Source organism: Dipodomys merriami, unplaced genomic scaffold (assembly GCF_024711535.1).
Source record: "Dipodomys merriami isolate MVZ:Mamm:240054 unplaced genomic scaffold, mDipMer1.0.p SCAF_35, whole genome shotgun sequence".
Lineage (NCBI taxonomy): Eukaryota > Metazoa > Chordata > Mammalia > Rodentia > Heteromyidae > Dipodomys > Dipodomys merriami.
Genome location: NW_027205048.1, coordinates 9,575,146 through 9,599,156, shown reverse-complemented (window position 1 = coordinate 9,599,156; position 24,011 = coordinate 9,575,146). Strand labels below are relative to the sequence as shown.

The 24,011-nt window shown below is 43.6% G+C and overlaps 1 long non-coding RNA gene across 2 annotated transcripts; it reads left to right on the top strand.

Moving 5' to 3' along the window:
* On the top strand, positions 1-23,749 carry LOC138803915 (uncharacterized). Of its 2 annotated transcripts, none has more exons than XR_011365092.1 (6): positions 1-135; positions 1,838-1,909; positions 2,052-2,135; positions 4,121-4,255; positions 17,260-17,429; positions 22,848-23,749. It is a non-coding gene; the product is annotated as an uncharacterized lncRNA (long non-coding RNA). The 2 variants fall into 2 exon arrangements; XR_011365091.1 differs by having other exon boundaries at positions 17,260-17,472.
* Positions 23,750-24,011: the final 262 nt, after the last annotated feature.

Sequence of the window (24,011 nt, the reverse complement as noted above, 5' to 3'; positions counted from 1 at the left end):
CTTTCCGAGCTCAGTTTGCATGATACGCACTGTCTCACGAAGCAGTCTCGGGAAGTCTCTTCTGTGATGTCCCAGCTGGACCCTTCTTTGGGTGCTTCTGTCTTTATTGCTCATCTTAAAAACCCTGCTGCTAAGGTGAGCTGCAGTTGTGCCAGCTTCATCATACTGTACCTGGGCCATAACTGATGTGAGATGATCAGGCAAGGAGTGAGCCAGAGGAGGTTCAGGTGACAGATGTTGCCCCAAGCAACCACACGCAGCCAGGTGACACTCAAAATCAAGGGCCTCTCCTTTCTGAGAGAAGGGAAGGTACTTCTGTTGCATTTAACAAAACAAATTGACCCTGCTTGAAGTGATCTAACCAGAGGCTACCTTCAAAATTCACACTTTACAGTGTTTCTAAGCTGTTCAGAGCACTATACCACATCCTGGGGGCTGCTGTGTGCTAGGGGAATTTGGCTTCTTTTTAATACATAATAATCACCATTACCTCTCAATTACTTAATAAATAGAGAAGCACAGGGCCATGCTATTTCCAAAGAGCCTCCCGAGAATAGGCCTGAAGATCTCCAAATGGTACCCAGAATTAGCTGGGAGAGGGCAGGCAATCAGATCTTGTAATATGTACCCAAGGGAACATGCATGTATTATGTGCTAATAACACAGGCAGTGCTATAGCTATTCCTGGTCTTCTTCATTTAAGTTCAGACCTGGAAAACACCCAGCTCCTCCTCTTATTGTACCGACAGCTTGACAAATCAGAAGACTCAGCAAGGGCCTCCCTCTGTTCCTAAGAGTGGAGGTGGGCTGGCTACCTTTCAGACTTAGCAGGCCCAAGGTCTGCCTGGAGAGCCAATCACAATAGGAAAAAGTCATCAGAAAATGAAGTGGTGGTGAAAAAGGAAGTTGAGTTGTTTAGTATTATGCAAACAAAACAAAGCAAACAAAAACCCTACAACTTGATTTCAAGATACCTCTCTTTCCTTTTTTGAAATGACAGCAACTATCTCTGCTTTGGTTTGTCAGTGAGTTCTGTTCAAATCCTATAAAAGAGCAGCTTTGGGCAAGGTAAACAGAGCTCATGTTCATGAGAAATATATGGTTTCTGGATTTATTTATTTATTTGTGACACTTTTCCTATAAGAAAGCAGGAGCTGGGCTGGGAAGATGGCTCAGTGGTAGAGCGCTTGCCTTGCATGCCTGAGGCCCTGGGTTCGATTCCTCAGCACCACATAAGCAAAAAGAAAAAAGCCAGAAGTGGCGCTGTGGCTCAAGTGGTAGAGTGCTAGCCTTGAGCTGAAGAGCTGAGGGACAACGCCCAGGCCCAGAGTTCAGGCCCCATGACTGGACCCCCCCAAAAAAAAACAACAACAAAAAAAACCAGAATACAAGATCAGAAACAAGTAACTATTATATTTCTGTATACTTGCAATGAATAACCCAAAAAATGAAATTAATAAAACAATTATTTAAAAAAAAAAAGAAAGCAGGAGCACAAACACAGGAACAAGCAAGTAGACTTTTAGTTTTATCTTCCTGATTTGATTTAGATGTAAAAGTAAAATTGTCATCCTGAGAGAACCTTTTGGTTTTCTGGCAGCATGAGAAGTAAAATTAAATTTGGATTTAGTTAAAAATGCTCAAAGGCTAATGAGGATTAAAAGCTAGAGATCAGTCTAGCTCTGAATTGGTCAATTTCATCTTGACGAGCATCTGCAAAAGCTCTGGGCGAAGACCCGCTTTTCATCAACGGGAGTGTGGAGATTCAGGTACCCTGTGTGCTGGCTTTGCGTGGGTCTTTATGCCGAGTGAATGAATAGCTCTGCATTTGTTGTAGAATCAAGGACTAAAGAAGTAAAGGGGAGAGAAGAGATTACCCTTCAGAACCCCAATTCCCTCTAAATCAAAGGTAAGCTCTTTGTAACTATTGATCAGGAAATAAATCCTCCTTTCTTATTCCATGGATGCAAGGAAACCTTTTTCTCTGACTGCTTTTCTCCAACTCTTCTGCAAATACAGAATTTCTACTGACCTTGCATTTCTTCTTGCAGACTTGCCATTTTTGAACTTTTCTGACCTTAATCGCTGGATTCTCCCACCCGGGTTCAAAATGGGAAGTGGAAAGAATCCAGCTGGTGAGTTAAACTTTTCCATTGAAAACAAACCAAATGTTCCAAGCCATTTACATTTTCAATTCACCCAGGAAGAAAATGGTGTAACCTTGCTCAAGACATTGTAGCATCTCATGTCTCATGTTTGGTGTCTAAAATTAACAGATTTATCTACAATCATTTCAGATTTTTTTTTCTATTAGAGACTATGGGGCCAAATGGGTTTGAAGTACTATGAGAGGAAATGTTTTTCTTATTAATGCTGTATATGGCAATACCTAACTTTGTTCAAAATAAAGGTTTCTCCTGGTGGCTAGCGATCAACCACCGCAGGAGTGGGAGCTGATTAGCACATATATGTTTATGCTATTTTAGTAGAAAATCCATGTGCTATTGGTAATGAATTGAAGGTTAAGTGACAATTTTCCCCTGTAACCACTCTTCTTGTGTAGTCTGCGAACTGAAAACTGGATTAACCTTTAATTACCCTCTACCATCTCTCTACCCTGAGACACATTGCCATTGCTACTAGTAGTATTTGCATATACAATTTAATGAGAGAAACATCTGTTTGCATATATGGTATCATTAATATTACACAGATGAATGATACTTACGGGGTGATAGGCATTTGAACTAACGTCTCATTTCCTTCATTTCTAGTCTTTCTTTTTCCACCCTCTGATTCAGCTGGACTTGTATTAATTAGAATTAAGGACTGGCTAGAGTCCACTAGTGCAAGATATACACATGCGCTGTGATCTGCATGCCTGCAGAGCCACATGTTATTCAACTAGGTAAAAATGCAACTGCTGCCATGTTATAAAATGTACACTACATAGGCCTGTGTGTGGAGGCATGCATGTGTTTTAAAAAGAATTATATTCAATTCAAATATTAAAAATAATCCTTTGTAGGTATATTTTCAAAGAACTTGCTTTTATACATAGTCTTCCTATGATGGTTATAGCACATGCTATATACAGTTAGGCAATTTTAGAGCTGAAATAATCCTCAAGGGCCAAGCTAGTTTAATCTTTCTTTTCCTGTGAGGCTTCTGGAAGAATGAGTTGAACCATTTGTCCACAGACACCTTAGTGGCTTTACACAGGACTCGATCTAGGTTCTGAGCCTCTAGACTGTAAGGTGTGTTTTTCTAATGAGCTATGCTGGCTTGGTCTTTGGATAAAGTTTTAAAGACATTATCACATCCAGAAAACTTACTCTCTATAGTTTTTTAGGAAATCTATGTAGTTACCAATGGAAGCACCATTTTAAAGGTGTAAATATGTGTGCTACACATACAAAATCCTTATCAGCAAATTCCTGTACTGTGTAGATACGCATTTTGCCTGTATATGTCAAGTGTTGATTGTGGTATTGGTCTGAAGATTGTGAAAGAGTTTGTACAGATTTTCAGGTCTTTAATTTCATGGGACATTTAAAAAAAATGGTTCTTTTAATATGAAAAAAAATCTGCTTTAAAATCTTAGGAAAAAAAACCCACACCTCAGTTTTAATTTAATTTTACCCCCTTCTGATGGTGAACTTTGGGCCAGACACCATCACCTTCAGCCTCGTAGGTCCTCAGCACATGTATGGAGATTACTCTACAGAACTCCCCCCATGGCTGCATTGTTTCATCAGAATGAAGACAATTCTTGGCTTTCATTAGTGAGTCTATCCTCATTAATTCAAACCAAACTGTGGGAGTGGTGAAGGGGTGGCCAGATTAACGAGGGAATACTTTGAACCATAGAAATTTCTTATGGAGATGCACTAACCCGGCTGACTCCCATGGATGATCTGTAATTAAAGCTGTGCTGGGACTCTAACGATCCTTAGGATCCGTGATTAAATCAATTGGCCTGTGATATTCTGTCTATTTGCACACCAAGGTATATCATGAGATTATGGGAGACAACTCATTCTTTAAGTATTTTCCACATCTCCTTATACTCTATCTTCTTTTACAGTATGATATACATCATTTCTTTTCTTTTTTTTAGGAGCATTGGTTCAGATGGCTGTGTTTCTAAATAAGTCAGATCTTTATCATCATCTTCAAGCAGGAATAGACATACTAGAACAATTTGATTCCAAGTGATATTTTCAATCCCTGGCTGTGGAAAGAGCACAAATCTGTGAGTAGGTTTCTGCCCCAAGTACAATTAGTTTATGTAGTCATATTGAATCTCCTATCACTATTTAATACCAGGTAAAAAGTGTCCCTTCCAATAAATATGGATTGGATACTCAGTACATGGTGTGTATTCAGTAACAATGAGTGTTTGTTGGTGGCTGTGTGGAGGAATGGGTTGTTGCAGTATGAGGTTTTTTGACTCATCCATTTCTGAAATCCAAAGGCCTCAGCACAAATTCTAGTGCAGAGCAAAGCTTTCCAGTGAGGGGTATCACTGTAATACATGATGTCCAGCAAAGCTTTCCAGTGAGGGGTATCACTGTAATACATGATGTCCAGCAAAGCTTTCCAGTGAGGGGTATCACTGTGATCCACGATGTCCAGCACAGCTTTCCAGTGAGGGGTATTGCTGTGATCCACGAGGTCCAGCACAGCTTTCCAGTGAGGGATATAGCTGTAATACATGATGTCCAGCAGTTGCTCATCTGTGATTTATCTTGCAGGCCTCACCTATTGTTGTTGTTGATATTGGTGGTGGTGGTGGTGGTGTGGTGTGGTGTGGTGTGTGTGTGTGTGTGTGTGTGTGTGTGTGTGTGTGTGTGTGTGTGTGTGTGTGTGTGTGTGTGTGTGCAGGCATGCATGAATCTTGGGGAAATTCTTTTTTTTAAAAATTTATTTATTTTTTGGGTCCGGTCGTGGGGCCTGAACTCTGGGCCTGGTACTGTCCCTCAGCTCTTCAGCTCAAGGCTAGCACGCTACCACTTGAGCCACAGCGCCACTTAGGGCCTTTTTTCTTTTTGCTTATATGGTGCTGAGGAATCGAACCCAGGGCCTCAGTCATGCAAGGCAAGCTCTCTACCACTGAGCCACCTTCCCAGCCCTTTGGGGAAATTCTTAAAGGATCTATAGAAATGGTATTTACCAGACAGTTGGACAGTAGGAATTGGCTTCTGGCTTTGTTGTTAAAACGTATACTATTTTATTTATGCTGGAAATAATTTTTGTTGTTATTGTTTGTCCATTGACCTATAGAGTAAGTCAACTTGTTTGTGTTCTTGTTGCATTTCTGGCTGTGTTCTTGGTTCTAGACTCTTGTGGGTGCTGTTTCTAGGTCACGAATGCATTTACTCTGAAGCAGGAAGGAAGGGAGATTTGTAGATGCAGGGGAGGTTCCTCGTGGGCAGGGCCAGGTGGGATATAATAGGCATGTGCTGGTCTGCTGGTCCATGGTCCATGCTCTTTGGCTGTGAATGTAAGTGCACTTCAACTGTCTCTGTCCTAACCAGATTAAAAGTTATGGAAAATGATTAGGACTTTGGCTGCAGTAGGAACTGAAAACATGTATGCCTCACTAATCTGGACAGGAAGAATCTCTTAGGTAGACCTTGAGTTTCCATCAGCTTGGGACATTGGACAGGAAAAAAAAATTAGAACTTTAATAACCTGTTTACATTGGAAATATACAGCACTAATACTCATTATGTAGCTTGAAATCAATGCATCAATACAAGAAATCATAAGTATATATACAGAAGATGATCAGACTTTTAGGGAATGGGGAAATGTGATTAAAAAAGAAAGTTTGGAACCTGGGTGGCAGTGCCTCACACCTGTAATGCTAGCTGTGCAGGAGGCTGAGATCTGAGGATTGCAGTTTGAAGCCAACCTGGGCAGAAAAGTTTGTGAAACTCTTATCTCCAATCTCCAATTAACTACCCAAACGCCAGAAGTGGAGCTGTGACTCAAGTGACAAGGTGGTAGTTTTGATTGAAAGCCCCAGGACTAATGTATGTGTGTGGTGGTGGTGGGGTACATGCAAGCATGCATGTGTGCACGCTTGAGCGTGCGCGCACACACACATACACACACACAACTCTTTTGACACCTCATTCTATAGAAAAGTACAGAGTATTTTCCAGGACAGGTGAGTATAGCCTTTGTTTGTCCACTCTCCAGCACTGACGAGAATCTTCTGCTTTACCATAGTTCAGGACAGTTGGGTATCCTACATAATCCTGTGGTATCTGAATGTGTTATATTGTTGTAAACATTGGGACCTTTGACTTGCTATTTTTTTTGGGGGGGGGGTCCGGTTATGGGGCCTGAACTCTGGGCCTGGGCGTTGTCCCTCAGCTCTTCAGCTCAAGGCTAGCGTTCTACCACTTGAGCCACAGTGCCACTTCTGGCTTTTTTCTTTTTGCTTATGTGGTGCTGAGGAATCGAACCCAGGGCCTCAGGCATGCAAGGCAAGTGCTCTACCATTGAGCCACCTTCCCAGCCCCTGCACTTGCTATTTTTTAAATGGTGTTTTTGCTGGGGCTTGAACTTAGGGACTAGGGATTAATTAGAAATAAGAATTCACACTTTCATGCCCCAGACTGCCCCCACAGATCTCAGACTCTTGGGTAGCAGGGATTCAGGCATGAGTCATTGGTTCCCATCTGTACCTGCTATTTTTTTTTTTTTTTTACTTTTGTAAACAGTTTTCTCTGTGTGTTGGGCAGCATAGATCTCTCTCTGGTGGGCTGCACTATTTTTTTCCCTTGTGTTTCTATTAGTGTTTTTTAGTTTTATCTTCCTTTTGAGTGGATGAAGGGCATAGTGTGTTCCTGTAAATCTGTGGATAAGTGGTTGTGGAATGAATGGATAAATGAGCAAATGAATACATGGATAAAGGAAGGAAAGAAGGAGGTGAAGCCTTCATTGACATCCAGCCATGGGGTTCGCACCCTGCAACCTGTTTAGCTTGTCAGGAGGGGTCGCTGTTGGCACTTCCTGTGAAGGCCAGAGCCTAGCTATTGGTTTTTTTTAATGGGGTTAAGAGCCTAGTTTCAGTTACCTTCTCCTGCATCTCCTTCCTTCCTCTACCAGAGAGGCTGAGCCTACATGGCAAATCTGAGCATGCATCTTTATAATGAAAAATTTTGTGCTAGGGATTTCCCAGAGAATGTGGACTGGGGCCCCCATCATGAGCCACAAACTCCATTGCAGCAAGATTGGCTCACCACGCGCTTTTTCCAGACAAGAGAACCATGGCATACAGAAGAAGCTTGTAAAACTGTCAGTGAGAATGGCACTCAACACGCAGGAGCATAGATTCACATGGCTGCTTCTGCATGCCGTCCATTTTCCCTGAGCAACTGGGGACAAAAACCTCAGGGAGATCTTTGCGCTAACCATAATGTCATTTACTTGAAAAACCCGTGTTTTTAAAAGACAAATAATTATGAACACTCTGATACCAATCGAGAGAGAGAGAGAGGCAGAGAGAGAGAGAGAGACAGACAGACAGTCAGAACAGAATGTCTCCGTCCCATCCTTTAAAATCGCTAATTGTTTGTGCTTTATTTTCATTCCAGGACATTTTTATATCGTAGTAATAAATTAACATTTCAAAAGTACTTTTACCTGCTGGGATGGTTCATTCCACTAATATGGGTAACACTGTGGACTGGAATAATTAGTGTAAATTGCCTTTGAATAACACAGAGCTGGGAACAACTTTAACTTGCAAGAAAGCTTAATGCTCCTAGCTGGACAGGATGAAGAGTCCTTAATGGGGCCTGGAAAAACAACTAATACCTACAAATCAAAGGAGAAAAGCCGTTTTTGATGCATTTGTCTGCAGAGTGTGAGTTTTAAACTAAATTGTTAACACTTCCTCCCCGCAGAGGGTCATGGATTAGCAAGGCTGGGAGATTCTTTGAGAATCTTTCACACTGACCAGGGGAGGCAGGGGGTACCAAATACAAGTGTTTTCTTAACCCTAATCCCTACCTCTCTGACCAGGACAGCCCTGCATTTCCCTCTAATTAGGTAGAGAGTTAGGAGGTGGATAAATGTGCTCAGGGCCGAGGATAAAGTGATTAGTTCACTCCGAACCATGATAGTGATTTCTAGGGGCTACTTAGTTCCTTTCAAGATAATAACTTTTCTCTTTCTGACAAAAAATAAAAAGTATTCAGGCAAACCTCAAACATGTATTTATAGGCCATGATAATTATCTTCGGGAAAATTCGGGGGCAGCATCTTGACAAACTTTTTATTCTCTTCTGTTTTGTTTAATTTTCATAAGGCTTTTCATCTGTGGAGAGAGACATGTAGAACAATTTCTCATCTGAATAACGTATGATAATTCTGTATGCAATTGGAATAAAATCAAATAACCTAACCTAAAAAAATGTATTCATATTTAAATGATCCTTGCCATGAAAGGGGAAGAGAAACTTGTTGCATAGGAGCTGAGATTTGGACACATTTTCTACATATGAATACAATCTTTTTAAAGATCTTGTAGATTATTCTTTATGGAAGTACAATTTTAAATTTCAAGCTGATTAAAAACAGTTATCAAGTAGCTTCAGACTTTTGTGATAATAGCAATCTTGACCCTTGATGAATGTCTGTGTGCTGTCTCAATCCATTATGGTAAATTCTACACAAAAACTGGGACTGGTAGCCAGAAAGAATCTGTGTTTGGATCCGGTGGAGAGCTCCATGGTGCACCCAAGCTTTCCTCTGTCATTGCTTCTTTGCCTCGGGTGGGCACTGAGCATTCTGTTCATTGTTTCACCTTGTTCATGACTCATATAATAAAACACCTCGGGAAAAAGAAACTGAGAGCATAAAACAGAAACAAAAACAGAAGAACCCTCCCCCCCCCCAAAAAAAAAAGACAAAACCAAACACCATGTCCTTCTACCTCTTCTCTCAGTGCATTTCAAAGCTCTGGATTTTATTTCCTTCTGGTCCTGTTTGAAGGCCACAGTTTTCTAAGGCCTTGAACCCCTTGTGAGCATTTGGAACAAGTTATCTCCATTTCTTGGTCCTGCTCTCAAAACTAGATATCAGCTAGAGCAAAACAGAAGCAACTGATGAATCAGTGTGGTGTGTGGCAGGTCTCCCAATGAAGTACCCAAGTTAGGGTCACTTGGCCGAGAAGTGCCATGGTTGGCTCCTAGAAGAAGATACAACTTCCTTCTTTCCTCCCTCCATCCCTCCTTCCTCCTCCTTCCCTCCTTTCATTCTCTCTCTTCCTTCCTTCCTCCCTTCCCTTTTCATTTACTTTTTCTTCATTCATGTATGTATGGATATGTGTATGTGTGTGTGTGTGTGTGTGTGTGTGTGTGTGTGTGTATGAAACACATGTTCTTTAATTTAGGTAGAGTTTTTCTTTCCATTTCTATAGATGTGAATGGCTTAAAGGCAGGATCTCTGCACAATACCCAGTTCTACTATGCAAGGGAGATCACACTACATTAGCTAGGATGGTGTTTGTTGCCTCTTGATCTTTATCAGCTCTATTTCTTAAACTACAAAAAAGATCTAGCTGTGCTGGGCAGCAGTGAGGCTTTGACAATCTGTAGCATTATCTGTCACTGTCACTGGTTAGCAGGAGGCATTAGCACCCAGCTAGGAGACCAACTCTCTTCCCAGACCAATTCTGTCATTTTACGTTTAAACCAGTTCTTCTGAGCCTTGTCTTTCCTTACTGTTGAAGCTTTTCTCCTTTGTTCTTGGAAAAAGAATTTGGCCCATTGCGTTGTTACCCACCTCGGGTGTTCATTTTAAAATTCTCACAACAGCAGGAAAGAGAGGAAGATAATGTCTAAGATAAACTACACCTTCTAAGCTAAAAGGAGAATAGCTAGTCAGATAGAAGATGTCTGAGGGAGAAGAGACAGATGAGTGCTTTGTCTGACTGCTCCCATCTTTGGGATTTGACCTGAGTAAGCTCATACTATGAGATAGTTCTAAGAGAAGAGGTCAGCCAATCTACAACTTGACTTTAGCTTTTTCCTCTTCATCCAATGTGGCATCATTCCAAACTTAGCCACTTTAGCCTCCAGGTCTGGTGTTTTAAAATAGCACCAGGACCTAGCTAGGACATCTGAATGTGGTAGACCCACTCTAATCCCAGGCATGTGGCTCCTGTGCTGGGGACCCAAGTAGCCTAGAAGCTACTGAGAGAACCCAGAAACATGACACAGCATGCAGTTTGAAAACAGAATCTGTTACCCTATCAGTGGCCCAAATCTGATAGGATCCAGTACTAAGTCTCCCCATAGAAACATCTACGTGCTGAGTAGTAAACTTGATAATGGTCAGAACACATTTAATGCAGCTGGAGAGAATCCCAAACCAGATTAACGTTTCTGTTATATAATTACAAGTTCAAGGAGTTCAGCCTCTTATCACTTGTAGTGAAGAGAGAAAGTAGGAATGATCTTTTCTAATTTGTAATTATTTCACTGCAAGGCGAGGTCTGGCAGTCTTATTCCTACCCTTCTGGGCTGGAAGACATTGGTATGCAGAATCCATGAGAAAAAGGCACAGTATCAGAAGAAGACGTGTTTGATTATTCTTTCAAACCAACTAAGAGAAGTTAATCTCATTGAACTTCTTTTTATTCAACAAAAGAGTTGGATGTTTCCAAGTCTAATGTGACTATAATGTTCATTAAATGGACATCTTTACACCTTTAAATGGATTAACTGCACATCTTTACAGTCTAATTATTATACATGTCATTCAAAAAAAATCACAGATCCAATTCTGGGCATGATAAAGGCCTTTCTTTTGCGACTATGGAGAAGACACTGCAGTAAATGGATGTGATTTTTATCAGTGCCATTTTTTTTTTAAGGGCACATGTTGCTCCCAGGGGGCAGGAGGGAAGAAGAAGGGAGGGATAGAAGGACGGAGGGCCAGCACTGGATGTGCTGACTTTCCCTGCCATAGTAATTTTATTTTAGTGATTTCAGATCGGTCCATGCTGGTGCCTGCTTGCTCTTCCCGAGTTCCCAGTGCCAGGCACCTTGGAAGTTCCTCCCGCCCAAGCCTGCTGGGCTAATGACTTCAGTCTGCCCGAGACAGCTCTTAGTGAGATAAGTGATAAATTATGGGCAGCCCTATTCCGTCCCTGGCCTTTGGGCATCTCTGAAGTTCCTTTACCCAGAGCCCTTCCTAGAAAGGGCGAAAAAAATTATTTCACCAAGAAAATAGCAATTCCGCTTGTGTGTGTGTGTGTGTGTGTGTGTGTGTGTGTGTGTGTGTGTGTGTGTGTGTGTGTGTGTGTGTGTGTGTGCTCTCCTTTTTTTTGGTGGAGGGCTGGCATTAGGTTCAGTAGTCTGTCACACAGTTGTCTGATGTCCAGATCGTGTGTGTGCACGTGCGAGAGAGAGACAGAGACAGAGACACAGGGACAGAGAGACAGAGACAGATGGAGACAGAGATAGAGACAGAGAGAGACAGAGAGGGACAGAGACAGAGAGAGAGAGACGGAGAAAGATCTCCAAGGTCTTTTCTCCTGGTGAGTGAGCCAGGCTTTCTCTCAACTTCCTTGTTCATTCACCTCACCCGCAATTAGGGCGATGCCTTCAGTCGGACACTTGCTGTGCACAGCCCAGCTGATGTGGCCCAACGCGGGCAGATGTGATTTCTCCTCTCAGGAAGCGTTCCACCTGAGAGGCATTAATGTATAATTTAGTAAATTAAAGGAGGGGTCCACATTTTCCTGAGGGAGGAGCTGGGGCTTGGCAGTCTGTGAGGGCATGTGCGGGCCTGCTCCGAGCAACGCCTGCTCACACTCCTTTGACTCACATTGGCCCTAACAGCAAGTTGCTTTGGCGTGGTGGACAAGGGCCGGGAGGAAATGGACACCCGCCTTGGAGCTCCAGTCCTTGCTACTCGGAGGGAAATAAAGGAGAGCGGGCTGCCCCCAGGCCGGACGGCAGAGAGGACTGTGACCCTCATGGCACAGTAGCGCATGCGCACCGTGCTCCAGGCAGTTCCGGGTGGGAAGGCCAGCACGTCCCTTCCTTGTCTTGTGACTGCCGCTGACCCGCACCCGACCTCAGGGCCCTTGTCTCCGAATGGAGTGAATCGCATCCATCTTCCCATGCTCTGCCAGGCTTTGGAAACAACACAGGTGGAATAAGGGACTGGCACAGCGTCCAGGTCCTTCCCTCTCAGCTGCCCCTTTCTTGTGCGCTTCCTTCCCCTGCCTGGATTCCCCTTCTTAGGGATCTGTAGTGTTTATTAATAAACTTCAGGAATGTTCTACTACACAGAATAGCAGCCTGAAGCCTACTATTAGAGTCGTCATAGAGTATACAATATACTCAGAGTATACTAGAAGCCTATTATTTGAGTCCCTGCCCTTGGAAAAGATACTCTGCAAGTGCTCAGAAGTCCCAGGAGGGTGGTATGTGGGACAGACAGATGCTGTCTTGGTGGGGGCAGCGGGCACTCATGACAAGAGGGTTTCCCAGACAAGCAACCCTTTCCAAGGAAACTCCCTCCCTCCACTCTAGATACTGAGTAAGGAAGAGGTAGCCTGGGGTGGTTATGTGCTGTCCTCAAGCCCAGATACCCACCTGCCATTTTTCCCCCACCTCGGGTCTCCTTTGTATCTGGAATTCCAGGACATGGCAGGAATGGACAGAGCCACTCTCAAAGATGTTTTTTGTCTTGAGGCAGAAAACTCCTTCATCAATCATTTAAAATCCATGCTGTACCAACATCAATTATCAGACTTAATTGCTCCTTAAGACATAAAGAATTGTGCTTCAGAGAGTCAACAATGGCTCCAGGACTCAGTCTCTTTCTTGAGCCTCCTGAAGGGGCCTGTGTGGCAGGTACCAGGGAAAAGCAAACATCAGCTCATCGCCTGCTAGGTACTCTGTCCCTAGTTCCAAACTAATAAATACTGAATGAGTAAATAATTTTGTTTTCTCTCTGGGTTATAAAGATCCAGTCATATTTGGCCAAGTAACTTCAGGGAATATCATTAAATACTTTTCAAATACTGCTTTCTTTAAGTCATATTCTGCTGTTAGGTAATATCTACAGATCCACTTAGAAAGCCGAGGTGTGAGGATCTCTATGTGGGGTGTGGATTCATCTCTTTATATAGTAGCCTCAAAGTTGAGACTGCACTCTGGGGACAGAAATCAATGGTGGGAAGCACCTGTTGCTCACTCAATTATTAATTCCAAGTAGGGCTAGAGGGCAGTGGTGTATAATGAATTTTAAGGTACAGAATTTATTTATTTATTTTTAAAATTACCTTTAAGGAGTTGTACCAAGGGGTTTCCATTCAACACATGTAAGTTACAGAAATTAGAGTCTTATCCTAACAAATATATTGTGTAAATGATTAGCTAGAAAAGAGTACTTGCAAGCAGAGTTGGGAGAGATGGAGAGGAATAGGATAACATTGATCAAGAGGGTTTGTACTCATAAGCTGACTTGTTGAATTGAAAACTTCTTGGTACAACTAAAAGATAAAAAAGAATTATAATAAAAAAAGTTACTTATAAGGATTTGACTTCAGGTTATTTAAGAATAGAATGCTAATATTTTACCTATGTATAGAGTATACATGTGCATGTAATACTTGTAGCATAAATATGGAAAATATATAATATATAACATATAATGTGGGGCGGCTGGGAAGGTGGCTCAGTGGTAGAGCGCTTGCCTTGCATCCGTGAGGCCCTGGGTTCAATTCCTCAGCACCACATAAGCAAAAAGAAAAAAGCCGGAAGTGGCGCTGTGGCTCAAGTGGTAGAGCACTAGCCTTGAGCTGAAGAGCTGAGGGACAGCGCCCAGGCCCAGAGTTCAGGCCCCACGACCAGACCAAAAAAAAAAAAAAACATACAATGTATGTGTTACATATGAGAGGATACTACTATCCAAGTTATAAGCCACAAATCCCACTTGTTCTCCAGAAAATATTCATTATTGCTTCAAGATTTTTCTTTACCAGACGGTCGTGATGAGCCTATTTCCACCACAGATTTATTTGATCTATGTTATTTTATCCTAGGCTCATCAAGTAATAGACCACAAGCTTTGATTTGCACATATTGTATTCCGAGACCTGACACCAGCTTCGGTGCTTGGGAGGGAACAGCTTCTTTGTTCAGGAAGCGACTTATTGGACAATTAACATGTGGAAACTATATAGCAAACAGTATGTGAAAATAAGTTCACATTGAATTTCCAAAGGGCGGAGGCTCCTTCCCCTTGCAATGAGACTGTGACAACTCTTGCTGATGGAATAAATGGGATCATTATATTTCACTCTCCAAGTAATTATCAGAAATGAAGCTTTGTGAATTCTTCCCTAATGGGGCCACCTGTCACCCTTCAGTCTTTGTATATAATGGCAGTTTGTTTCTAAAAACCTGGACCCCAGTGTAGTGCTTCTAAGTGGCAGAGACAATGTCCTGATGTTCTCCTGTCTTAATGTGATGAATAGATAGGTTTTTCAGTTGGTTTTCCATCCTCCACCCAATGTGTGATTCTGTGTGTCCAAAGTGCCTGTGGCAGGTATGTAAGGCTACAGTAAAACCAGGTGTTCCGCCATAATTGTTCACTCTTTGGCAGACTTGACTGCTGAGGCATTCATGGGAGGGTGGAGGGTGGACAGTAATTTCTCACCGTGGCCTCCCCTCCTCCTGCCACCAGCTGTTGTGGGGTTGTGGGGCTGCATCTGGCTCCTTCCTGCTGAGCCCCCGCATGGGATGGTAGCTTTGAGGGAATGAGGCTTCCAAGATTTTGCCACAAAGATGTGGTCGGCTGGTGGCATGGCTGAGGACTTCTCCTCTGGGGGAGGATAGGAAAAGCAACTTGGCCTAGAGACTGGGTGTGTGCTCCCCAGGCTCTCAAACCCAGAGCTGTCTCACGGAGCTCTGGTAGATTATTCAAGATTTTTCTGTACCAAAGCATTCTGCGATGGCCCCATTGTCTCCAGGATTTGTTTGATCTGTGAGATAGGAAGAGTCAAACAACTTCATTATATTTGGCATTCATTCTGTCCTAGTCTTAGCAGGGAATGGACAATTTGCTTTTATTTGCGTGTTCAGAGACCTGGCAGCCGCTTTGCATGCTCAGGAGAAGACAGACTTTGTTCAGAAGGGACTTATTGACAATTAACATGTGGAAACTATACCAAACGCTGTGTGAGAATAATGATTCGTATTGAATTTTTGAAGGGTGGACCCCTCCCTCTCCCTCTCTCACAGATGGGGAAGTTGTACTGTTTTGGCTCAGTGATCTCTAAATGTTGGATTTTTTTTTGAGAGCACCAAATGGGCTATCTTCCTACTCCAATGGCTATGGTGTGGTAATAATTAATAATCCACTAAAGGCACTGGCCTACTTGAGTAGGCAAAGGTATGTAGACAAGTCTAGGTCCACAAGGAACTAACTCGATCAATTGCTTTCGTTAGGCTATGCTTTGGGTTCAGCTCTTACAACATGGCACAAAGGGGAGAGGGGAACAGAGGAGACCTCCAAAGGCTTTCTCATCTGAGTAGCTAGACTTGGTAGCAAGGGTGGGAAATAGCATTTAAGCCCAAGTCCAAGTCCATGCAAATAGAACTAGCTGAACCAGGAGAATACTTTTCTTACCTAGGGAATTCCAGTCCTGTAGGTCTGCGTGAATCAGAGCTATTACATCTCTGGGAAATATAATTTCACACTAATTAGGACTTCTCACAACCTACTTCCTCAAAGGTTCTGGTTTGCATTAGTGATGCACATTTTAATCACTATTCAAGCATTCACTCCGGGTGCAGGAAGAGTCTCCAATGCCATCTTCTATCAACAAAAGATTTCAAGGTTGCTGGCTGGACTCAGTGACAGTGAGGGCCACGTTGGCATCTTAGGCTCTTTAAAGTCTCAAATCTTCCTGCAGGGGATGATTCCTCAGAAAATGCCCAGAGCTCCCTTTCTTCAGCTTGCCCCTGTCTCAGAGATGGACCCTGCCATCCTCTTTTTAAAGGTTATGTGATTGTGACCACAGCCCCAAATTGACACCTGTTGAAATAATATTGGAAGCACATTTGCAACTAATTGCAACCAAGATGTCAACTTAATTAATCTGGCAATAGAAATACTCTGGAGATGGAGCCCATGCCAGGCTGCGGCTACCTGTCAAGTCTGGACTTGTTGTCTATTACCTGACAAGCCCAGGACAAAATTAGCATTAAATATAAGGTAATTTAATTAACTCCTCCCATCCCAGCAGGCAGGCCCCAGCCCTCTGGGTTCCCTAAGCCTTCTAAAGCAGGCAGGTTGCCACCAGCCCCCAGTGGGCAAACACTTTTAGGTTGTGCTTTCATTATTTTAAGTGGGTGCTTAGCCACTAAGGATCTTCAATGAAACTCCTTAGGCTGTTGAAACAACAGCATGGAAGTATGGTCTAAATGCATTCACTGGCCTCAAGGATTTGCCAAGGGACACTTTCTGGAGAGGGAGATAAGGTGGAGAGAGAGGGAAAGGGAGAGGAACTGGGGGGGGGGGAGAGAGAGAGAGAGAGAGAGAGAGAGAGAGAGAGAGAGAGAGAGAGAGAGAGATAGACAGACAGACAGACAGACAGAGAGTCTAAGAGAGATAGACAAAGAGAGGCCAAGAGAGAGAGAGAGACAATGATACAGAGAGACAGAGACAGAGATAGAAGGTTTGGTTTAAAGGGAACAAGAAGATGGTCTTGGGAGGGTAATAATAGATAAATACACTTGGTGAAATCAAGGTATTCTTTATTGTATATTGTCAGTATTTTGTCAGTTTTGGGGCTTGAACTCAGGGCCTGGGCACTGTCCCTGAGCTCAATGCTAGCACTCTACCGCTTTGAGCCACAGTGCCATTTCTGCAGCTTATACACAGGTCATCCCATTTTGGTTCTGAGGAGAATGTGGGTGTCTTACAGTGTCTGTACAGTGGGAAAACTTGCTGAGGGCCAGGTCCCTAGTGTCACCTGGGCCTCCTGGTGATGAGACAGCTCACACTGAAGGCTGGCAGGTGTGTGGAGACAGGACTTCTCTTCAAGTGAATCCAATTAGATTAGCTATCAAAACATTAAGTACAGGGAAAACAGTGGCCAACGTCAGGAACACCCAGTGTCAGAAACACCAGGCCAATAAAAGCCTGTGGACAGCTTGCAAAGGCAGAGTGGTGGGTTGGACCCTGATTATTAAATGTGTTAATTTGCAGCAAGAACTTCGAGTGAAGCCTGCAGCAGACGGATGGAAGCCCCAGCCCCGGGGCTCTCCGTGAGGATGACCTTGGGTGCCAGCTTCTTTGTCTTCGATGAAGGAAGGAGTTGGAAGTCACTACAATTCCATTTACTGGATGGCTCTAGACTTGAGACTTCGCAAGCACAGGTACTTCTCAGGACATTAGCTCCAAACTCCATGTGAAGATGGGGTAAGTGATGTGTCTACCAGCCAAGCTGTGCTTGTACAAACCTGGATTTGAAATACACTCTTTAGACCTGGCATCTGTTGGGCATGGACAAAGCACCCCAGTTACTTGATGAATGAATGCATTTAAACAGAGAAGTGAGTTCAACAGCAGCTCCCGTGAAGTGTTTGGCACACAGGAATGGCACACAGGAATGGGTGGCCCTGGGCTCTGTTCCTGGGTGTATCCAACCACTCACCAACGGGGGGTCTCAGTCAGAGGTGGAATTTAGGCCAGTCATAATGGCTCATGCCTGTAACCCTAGCTACTGGGGAGGCTGAGATCAAGAGGATTGGGGTTTGAGGTCACCTCGAGCATAAAAGGTGGCGATGTTAACTCAACATGAAAAGCTATGTGCAATGGCAGCTGCCTGTGAGCCCAGCTGTGTGTGTACGTGGACAGATTGAGGTGGAGATTAGCTTAGTGAAAAAGCGGTATCCTCTCTCAAGCCAAAGCAAAATAGGCTAGGGGTGTGGATGAAGTGGTGGTGCACCTGCCCGGGCAGGGCAAGAATCTGAATTCAAACCCCAGTACTACAAAAAAAAAAAAAAAAATGAAGTTAAATTCACGATGCACAACTTCCAGTGATGTAGTCATTAATGTGGTCATTTTTTTTCCCAGTCAATGAAAGGAACAGGAGCCTCTGTAGACCCCCCTCTTCCTTTTCCTTTTTTTTTGCTTGCTTTTGGCTGCCAATTTGCAGTCAGGCTCAGGCTCAGGAAGCCCTTGGGGAGAAGAGGGCACCTGGAAGGGGAGAACAGTGGTTACTCAGCACTGGCTCCTCCAGGTATCCTCCGATACCCAGATGTAAGCATCTATGAGCTGCAGATAAAGAGAAAATACAAGGTGGCTCAGCATCCAAGGCTCCTCTGACAACACCGCTTCAGGGGTGCTGGGTTTAAAGGTGCATTGAGAGCACAGGAGGATGAGAGAGAAGAGGCGGGGGGGGGGGGGGGGGGGGCGGGTCACAAAGTGCAGCGTGGCCCAATGAGGTCAGCTAACAAGACAGCCTTTATCCTTAGCCAGGGCCTAGTGGCAAGACACCCCACAAGGTACCCACTTTTTCAAAGGGAAAACGTAATTTGTAAGCAGTCAACATCGAAATAAGCTGTAAACAACCAGCTCCAACTTTGAGCACATTTCCCCAATGCCTGCGTGACTAAAATTCACTGTTTTTTTGTTCTCTCTCTCTTTTTTTTTTTTTTTCTGAATCCACTTTGTTAATTTGTGGCCTGGTGTTCATTAGGGTGATACGTCCCTGGGGGATGCCTTCCCACATTCATGATGCAGGGCTGGGTCTGAGCACTTTTTCTTCAACCCGGGTATGTGTGTGTGCGTGTGTGCGTGTGTGCGTGTGCGTGTGTGTGTGTGTGTGTGTGCGTGTGCGTGTGTGTGTGTGTGTGTGTGGTGTATGTGTGTGTATCTGGTGGGACTGTCTTCTTCTGTCTTTTCTTCCTGCCTTCCAGGCTGGCTTTGGAACTCACAGGCGAGGCTATGTTTGTTTTGTTTTTAAAATTCTAGTGTTTCCAAAATTACCCATCATTTATCACTCATCTTCGATGAGCAATTGTGGGTCGATGCGGGCTAGATGCTTTCCCTGCAGACTCCTCCTCTCTCTCTCCCTCCTGCCACCTCCCCCACGGCCCCCCAGGGAAATCAAGAAAAACAAGATTCTACTTGCCAGGGCCCTCAGAGACTGCTCACAATTGCTGGAATCAGCACAGTAAGTGCGAGTCACAGAACCACATACAGGACTGTAAATACTAAACTGCTCCGCAGAGTGGCAAAAAAATAATGAAGTAATTAGGTGAACTACCACCAGCACCTGTGACTGATTGGTACCCGCTTGCCTCTGGCTTCCCTCTATTGTTATTTATCAAGAACAACACATGCGCAGATGGTGGACTTGAGCAACTTTTCGCCCTGCGTCCCCGGGCCTCCCTCCTTCCCTCCTAGTCTCCATTCGGGTGGGTCGGTGCCCAGGTCTAAGGCTGAGTGCCCCACGGTGAGGCTGTGAGTGCCAGGGCTCAGCCTGCAGAAGCCACAGTGGGAAACACAAGTCCTGCCACTCCACCCATTAGGGTTAATGCCACTTTAATTAGTAATCGAGGGGAAGCCTAAGAGCGCTATTGGATGCGCCATTTCTAGGCTAAACCTGAGTTGCACCGACAGATCCAAACCAGAGCCTACTTCGAGGGGAGTCCATTAAGGGGATAGTGCCTTGGAAAACAATTTGTGATTGATTCGGAAGGGAAATGACCGTTCAGATGCTCCACCTGCTTGTCCCTTTCTTTAGCTGGGATTTCTGCCCAGAAGCGCACATTTGCTGTAATAGTCTTGCGATGCTCATCATAGTTGACACTTGGAGGATTTCGTGTTTCAGTACTGAATATAGATTTACCCCTTATGACAGCTGCGTAAAGTAGACACTCCTATCATCTCCATGGTAGAGATGGGAAGACTGAGGCACGGAGAAGGGAAGTGGCACAAAGGGAAGTAGCCACAAAGCCAGGCGTCTACCACAGGCAGTTTGGTACCGAGACGCAGCCAGCGATTGAGCCTTGCAGGTTTTGCTGCGTCAGACAGCAGTCATTTGTCCATGCTTCTGGCGTAGGGGAGCTGAGGACAGCTCCTTGCCCGTGACCTCAGACAAGTGACCAACCTCTTCACAACTCAACTTTCTCATCTGTGAAATGGAAATAACGATGCCACCTGTCTCAGGTGACTGCAAGGGTTAAATGAATGAATAGTTATTGCTAGTTACTATCATTTGATACAAAGACAACTTGTCTGAGAAGTACTGGCGTGCCATCTTCAGGCCCTGGTCCTGTATTTCACATCAATATGTATATATTTGTGCCAATACTGGGCACAGTACTGCCTCCCACTCTTGCTTTTGTCTTCATTTTTCCCCCCTCCAGGCTGGCACTCTACCACTCAAGCCACACACCTACTTGCTGTTTTTTTGTCAGTTAATTGGAGATAAGAGTCTTACAGACTTTCTGCTCACATTGGCTTTGAACCTCCATCCCCAGAACTCAGCCTCCTGAGTAGCCAGGATTCCAGATGTGAGCCACTAGAGCCTGCTTCACATTGATAATTTTCTTCCCAGACTGTTTCAACTTCAGGTCCTTCTGGGACACCTCTGGTTACCTAGAAAAGGAGGACCGAGTTGGACAGCTTTGGCCCTCACTGATGCAAAGAGAAGCTTCTAGGCTTTTGACATGCAGAAATGTATGAAGAGCTCTCCTTTGGGTTCAGGAACACAAACTACTGCCTAAGATAAGGCATAGAGGCAGCATAGACTAATCACACCACAGGATGACAGACGTGTCCCTTTCGCAGGGGTCTATGACTATTGAAAACGTACCATGGCTTAGAATCCCCTACAGCACTGAGCAAACTAGCTCCACTCAGCATCCTACTTGTTGAGGACTAGCTGTCGCTGTCTGTCACATGGGGTGCCCAGCTGGCTGGGCATCTGGCATGACTAGGGTAACAGTTGAATGATAGAGAATAAACTAAGCACTGGCATCTCAGAGCTCACAAAAGGAAGAACTGAGGTAGCTCTAGATGATTCCTTGCAAATCCCAAGAGTGTGAGCTGGTGGGAGTTTTGCAAGGGGGGAAAGGAGATGGATCAAGGAATTGCCATGATTGGGGAAGGGTGAATTGTGGAATGTGAGAGGAGGTCTCCCTCCCCCAGGCAGGGGGGTGGGCAGCAAACCCAGGATGGTTTCTCTTCCCTTCTGTGGACCTGATAACAAACAGCCTATCTTCCATTCTCTATCTCCACAGCCTCATTTTCTCAGCTTGGAAACAATGCCTGTGTTAAAGCAGAACTCCTATGCAAGTGGAATCCGGCTGGGGGCAAATGGTGCCTCAGGCAGGGCTTTGGGCAGGCCGGTGAGCTGCTCAGACCCCAATTCCACATGCTGTGTAGACTCCAATTACCCGAGGACTTAGAGATCAAACAGCCCAACTGTGCCACACAATAAGAGAGGAGTTCTTAATTTTACCCTGAGCTACACCCTTCCAGCCAGGCTGGGCGAAACAATGCATTGCCATTTATGTCCTCCTGAGCTCAGAACCTTCTCAAAATTGTCTTGGGTTATCCCAGCAACATCTCTATAAAGTGGCCAGAGGAGAGAGTTAAGACATTTGGAAGAACAGTGATTTCTGCTGGCCATGGCAGGCAGAACTAGCGTTCTCAGAGGGACAAGGATGGAGCCGATTTCGACTGTTAATTTTTAGTTTTAGATCTATATTTGAAGGTGTCATGTTGGCTTGTGGGGAACTAAGTTTGAATTTGTCTTTAGCGCCATTGAGGCCTCTGCACACAAGTGCAGAGAAAGCAAAACAACCAGGGGCCAGAAACTGGAATATTGCAAATGTGATTTTTCTTTCCTCTCATGGTATAAACACATAGCATTTGTAGGGAAGCACAAGATAGCCAAAAATAATAATCTGATTTCTTCTTTTCAATGGTAACATCAGTTAAATAGGTAAACATTCCAGAAACTACAGTCACTTTGAACATTTAAGATTCCAGGGATATGCAGAAAGACTAAGAAAAACAGAAAGATTTGAATAGTTTTTGTAGGCAACATGTGCACAAGAAGAGACCAGAACCTGTGAGCCTGAATTATGTTTACATAGCAGCATTTTTTATACTTCTAGCTTTCAGACAATAGGTTTTAAACATTGAGAAGAATGCCCTAAAATGATTTTTTAAAAAAATCTCAGGATAGGATTTTTTTAAAATACGGACTTCACCTGTGTAGTAATCAGATTCTTCATGTTGCTACTTGATCGCTGTTGTTTCTAAGAAACAAATGCCACAGACAACTTTAAAACGATCAATGTTTCTCTTAAAAAATAGCCCTTTTATAAAGAGAGTGAAAATTAAATGTCTGAGATGTGGTTGAAGTTCTATCACAATTTATGGATCAGGATTACAGTTCAACAGGAAAATGCAAATATCTTTGGAGGCTGAATATTTTCTATCAGAAGCTTGTGTTTCAGAAGGAAATTAACCTTAACACAGAAGAGAAATAAACTTGTAGGATTTCCCTATTAGAAATTAGATTTGCTAAATGATTTTCTATTTGATGTTCTTAAAACACTGTTGGCCTGATTTTGAAAGTAGCAGTTTTTGAGGACTAGAAAACTAGTTTGAAGCAAAATTTTCCTGCCTGGGCGATTCGTAGATAACTTAAGGTTAGTTATTTACTCTCACAAATCTCATGCTTATCTCACCATTCTTCTGGACTGGCACACTGTTCGTTTGAAATCATTTTTGTGAAATTCACAGCTAAATGTCTTATTGTCCTACCCTAGATCATCTTGAGGACTGCCGATACTTCATGCAGGAAGAACTCTCAAAGTCGTCGCTCTATTTTGGACTCATGGTTGTAAGAATAAACCTGGAGAAATTTTTTGTCCAGTGTTCTTTTTGAAAGTTTCTTCTCTTCTTTTCCAAAAAAGGCCTGAGTTAGAAAGTTAAAAGTCAGATTGTTGATTATTGTGAAATAGGATATTTCAGTCCAATGTAATACATCACAATTCTGCCTGTGTGAAAGGATTAAGAATCCATTATGAATGAGCAAAAAGAGTCATTGGTCACAGTCTCTTCTCCCTGGGCAAAGCCTCTGAGTTTTGGAAGTCATGGCTAAATCCTGGATTCCTACACAAGAGGAAGGCAGCAATGTCACACTCCTTACCTTGTTCTAGAGCACATCTGTTGCAAGGGATTGCTTCTCAGTTTTCTTTTTATCCGGATCCAGGAAGAACTCCTTTCCCTGTTTAGATACTTCTTAATTGTTCCTCAGGACTCAGGGAGTTTGAAAAATGCTGCAGCATGTTTTCTGAAGTGGTTCCTTTCAGTTTACAGCCTCAAAGATGGACAAGTGTATAGAGACTGCCCGGCTGGCACTGAAATTCACAGCAGTTAAAGCTTGTACAGAAAGCCTTTCCCACGGCGGGAGAACAGTTTCACACATAGCCACTAGATGGCGTATGACAACCATTTGTGCCAGCCACCAGCCAAGAGGCCTCCAGCTCTGTTCAAAGGTACCAAAGTGTTCTGAAACAATTCCTCTAAGATAACTTCACAATTAATTATTATTGTCACTTCAACCCTTATACAAAACCAAAATAGTCCTGTTACTTTTTGAATGGGAGTGGGAATTTTCAATCAAGTCCCTATCTCTAGGTATGGCTATATTTATGTATCATTATTAATCGAAGCATTGGAACTTAAAGCTGAATTAAAACCTAAATGAGAAGTGTCAGTGTGTAGCCTCTCTCACTCAACAAAAGTTTACTGTCTACCTTGTGCAAATGTTACATTTGCGCTGGTAGTGGTCAGTGCCATGTTCTTGTTAGCTTTTTCACTCAAGGATGGCACTTTACCACTTGAGTCACATCTTGACTTCTAGCTTTTTGCTGGTTCATTGTAAATAAGAATCTCTTGGTTTGTCCTCGTGGGCTGCCTTTGAATCA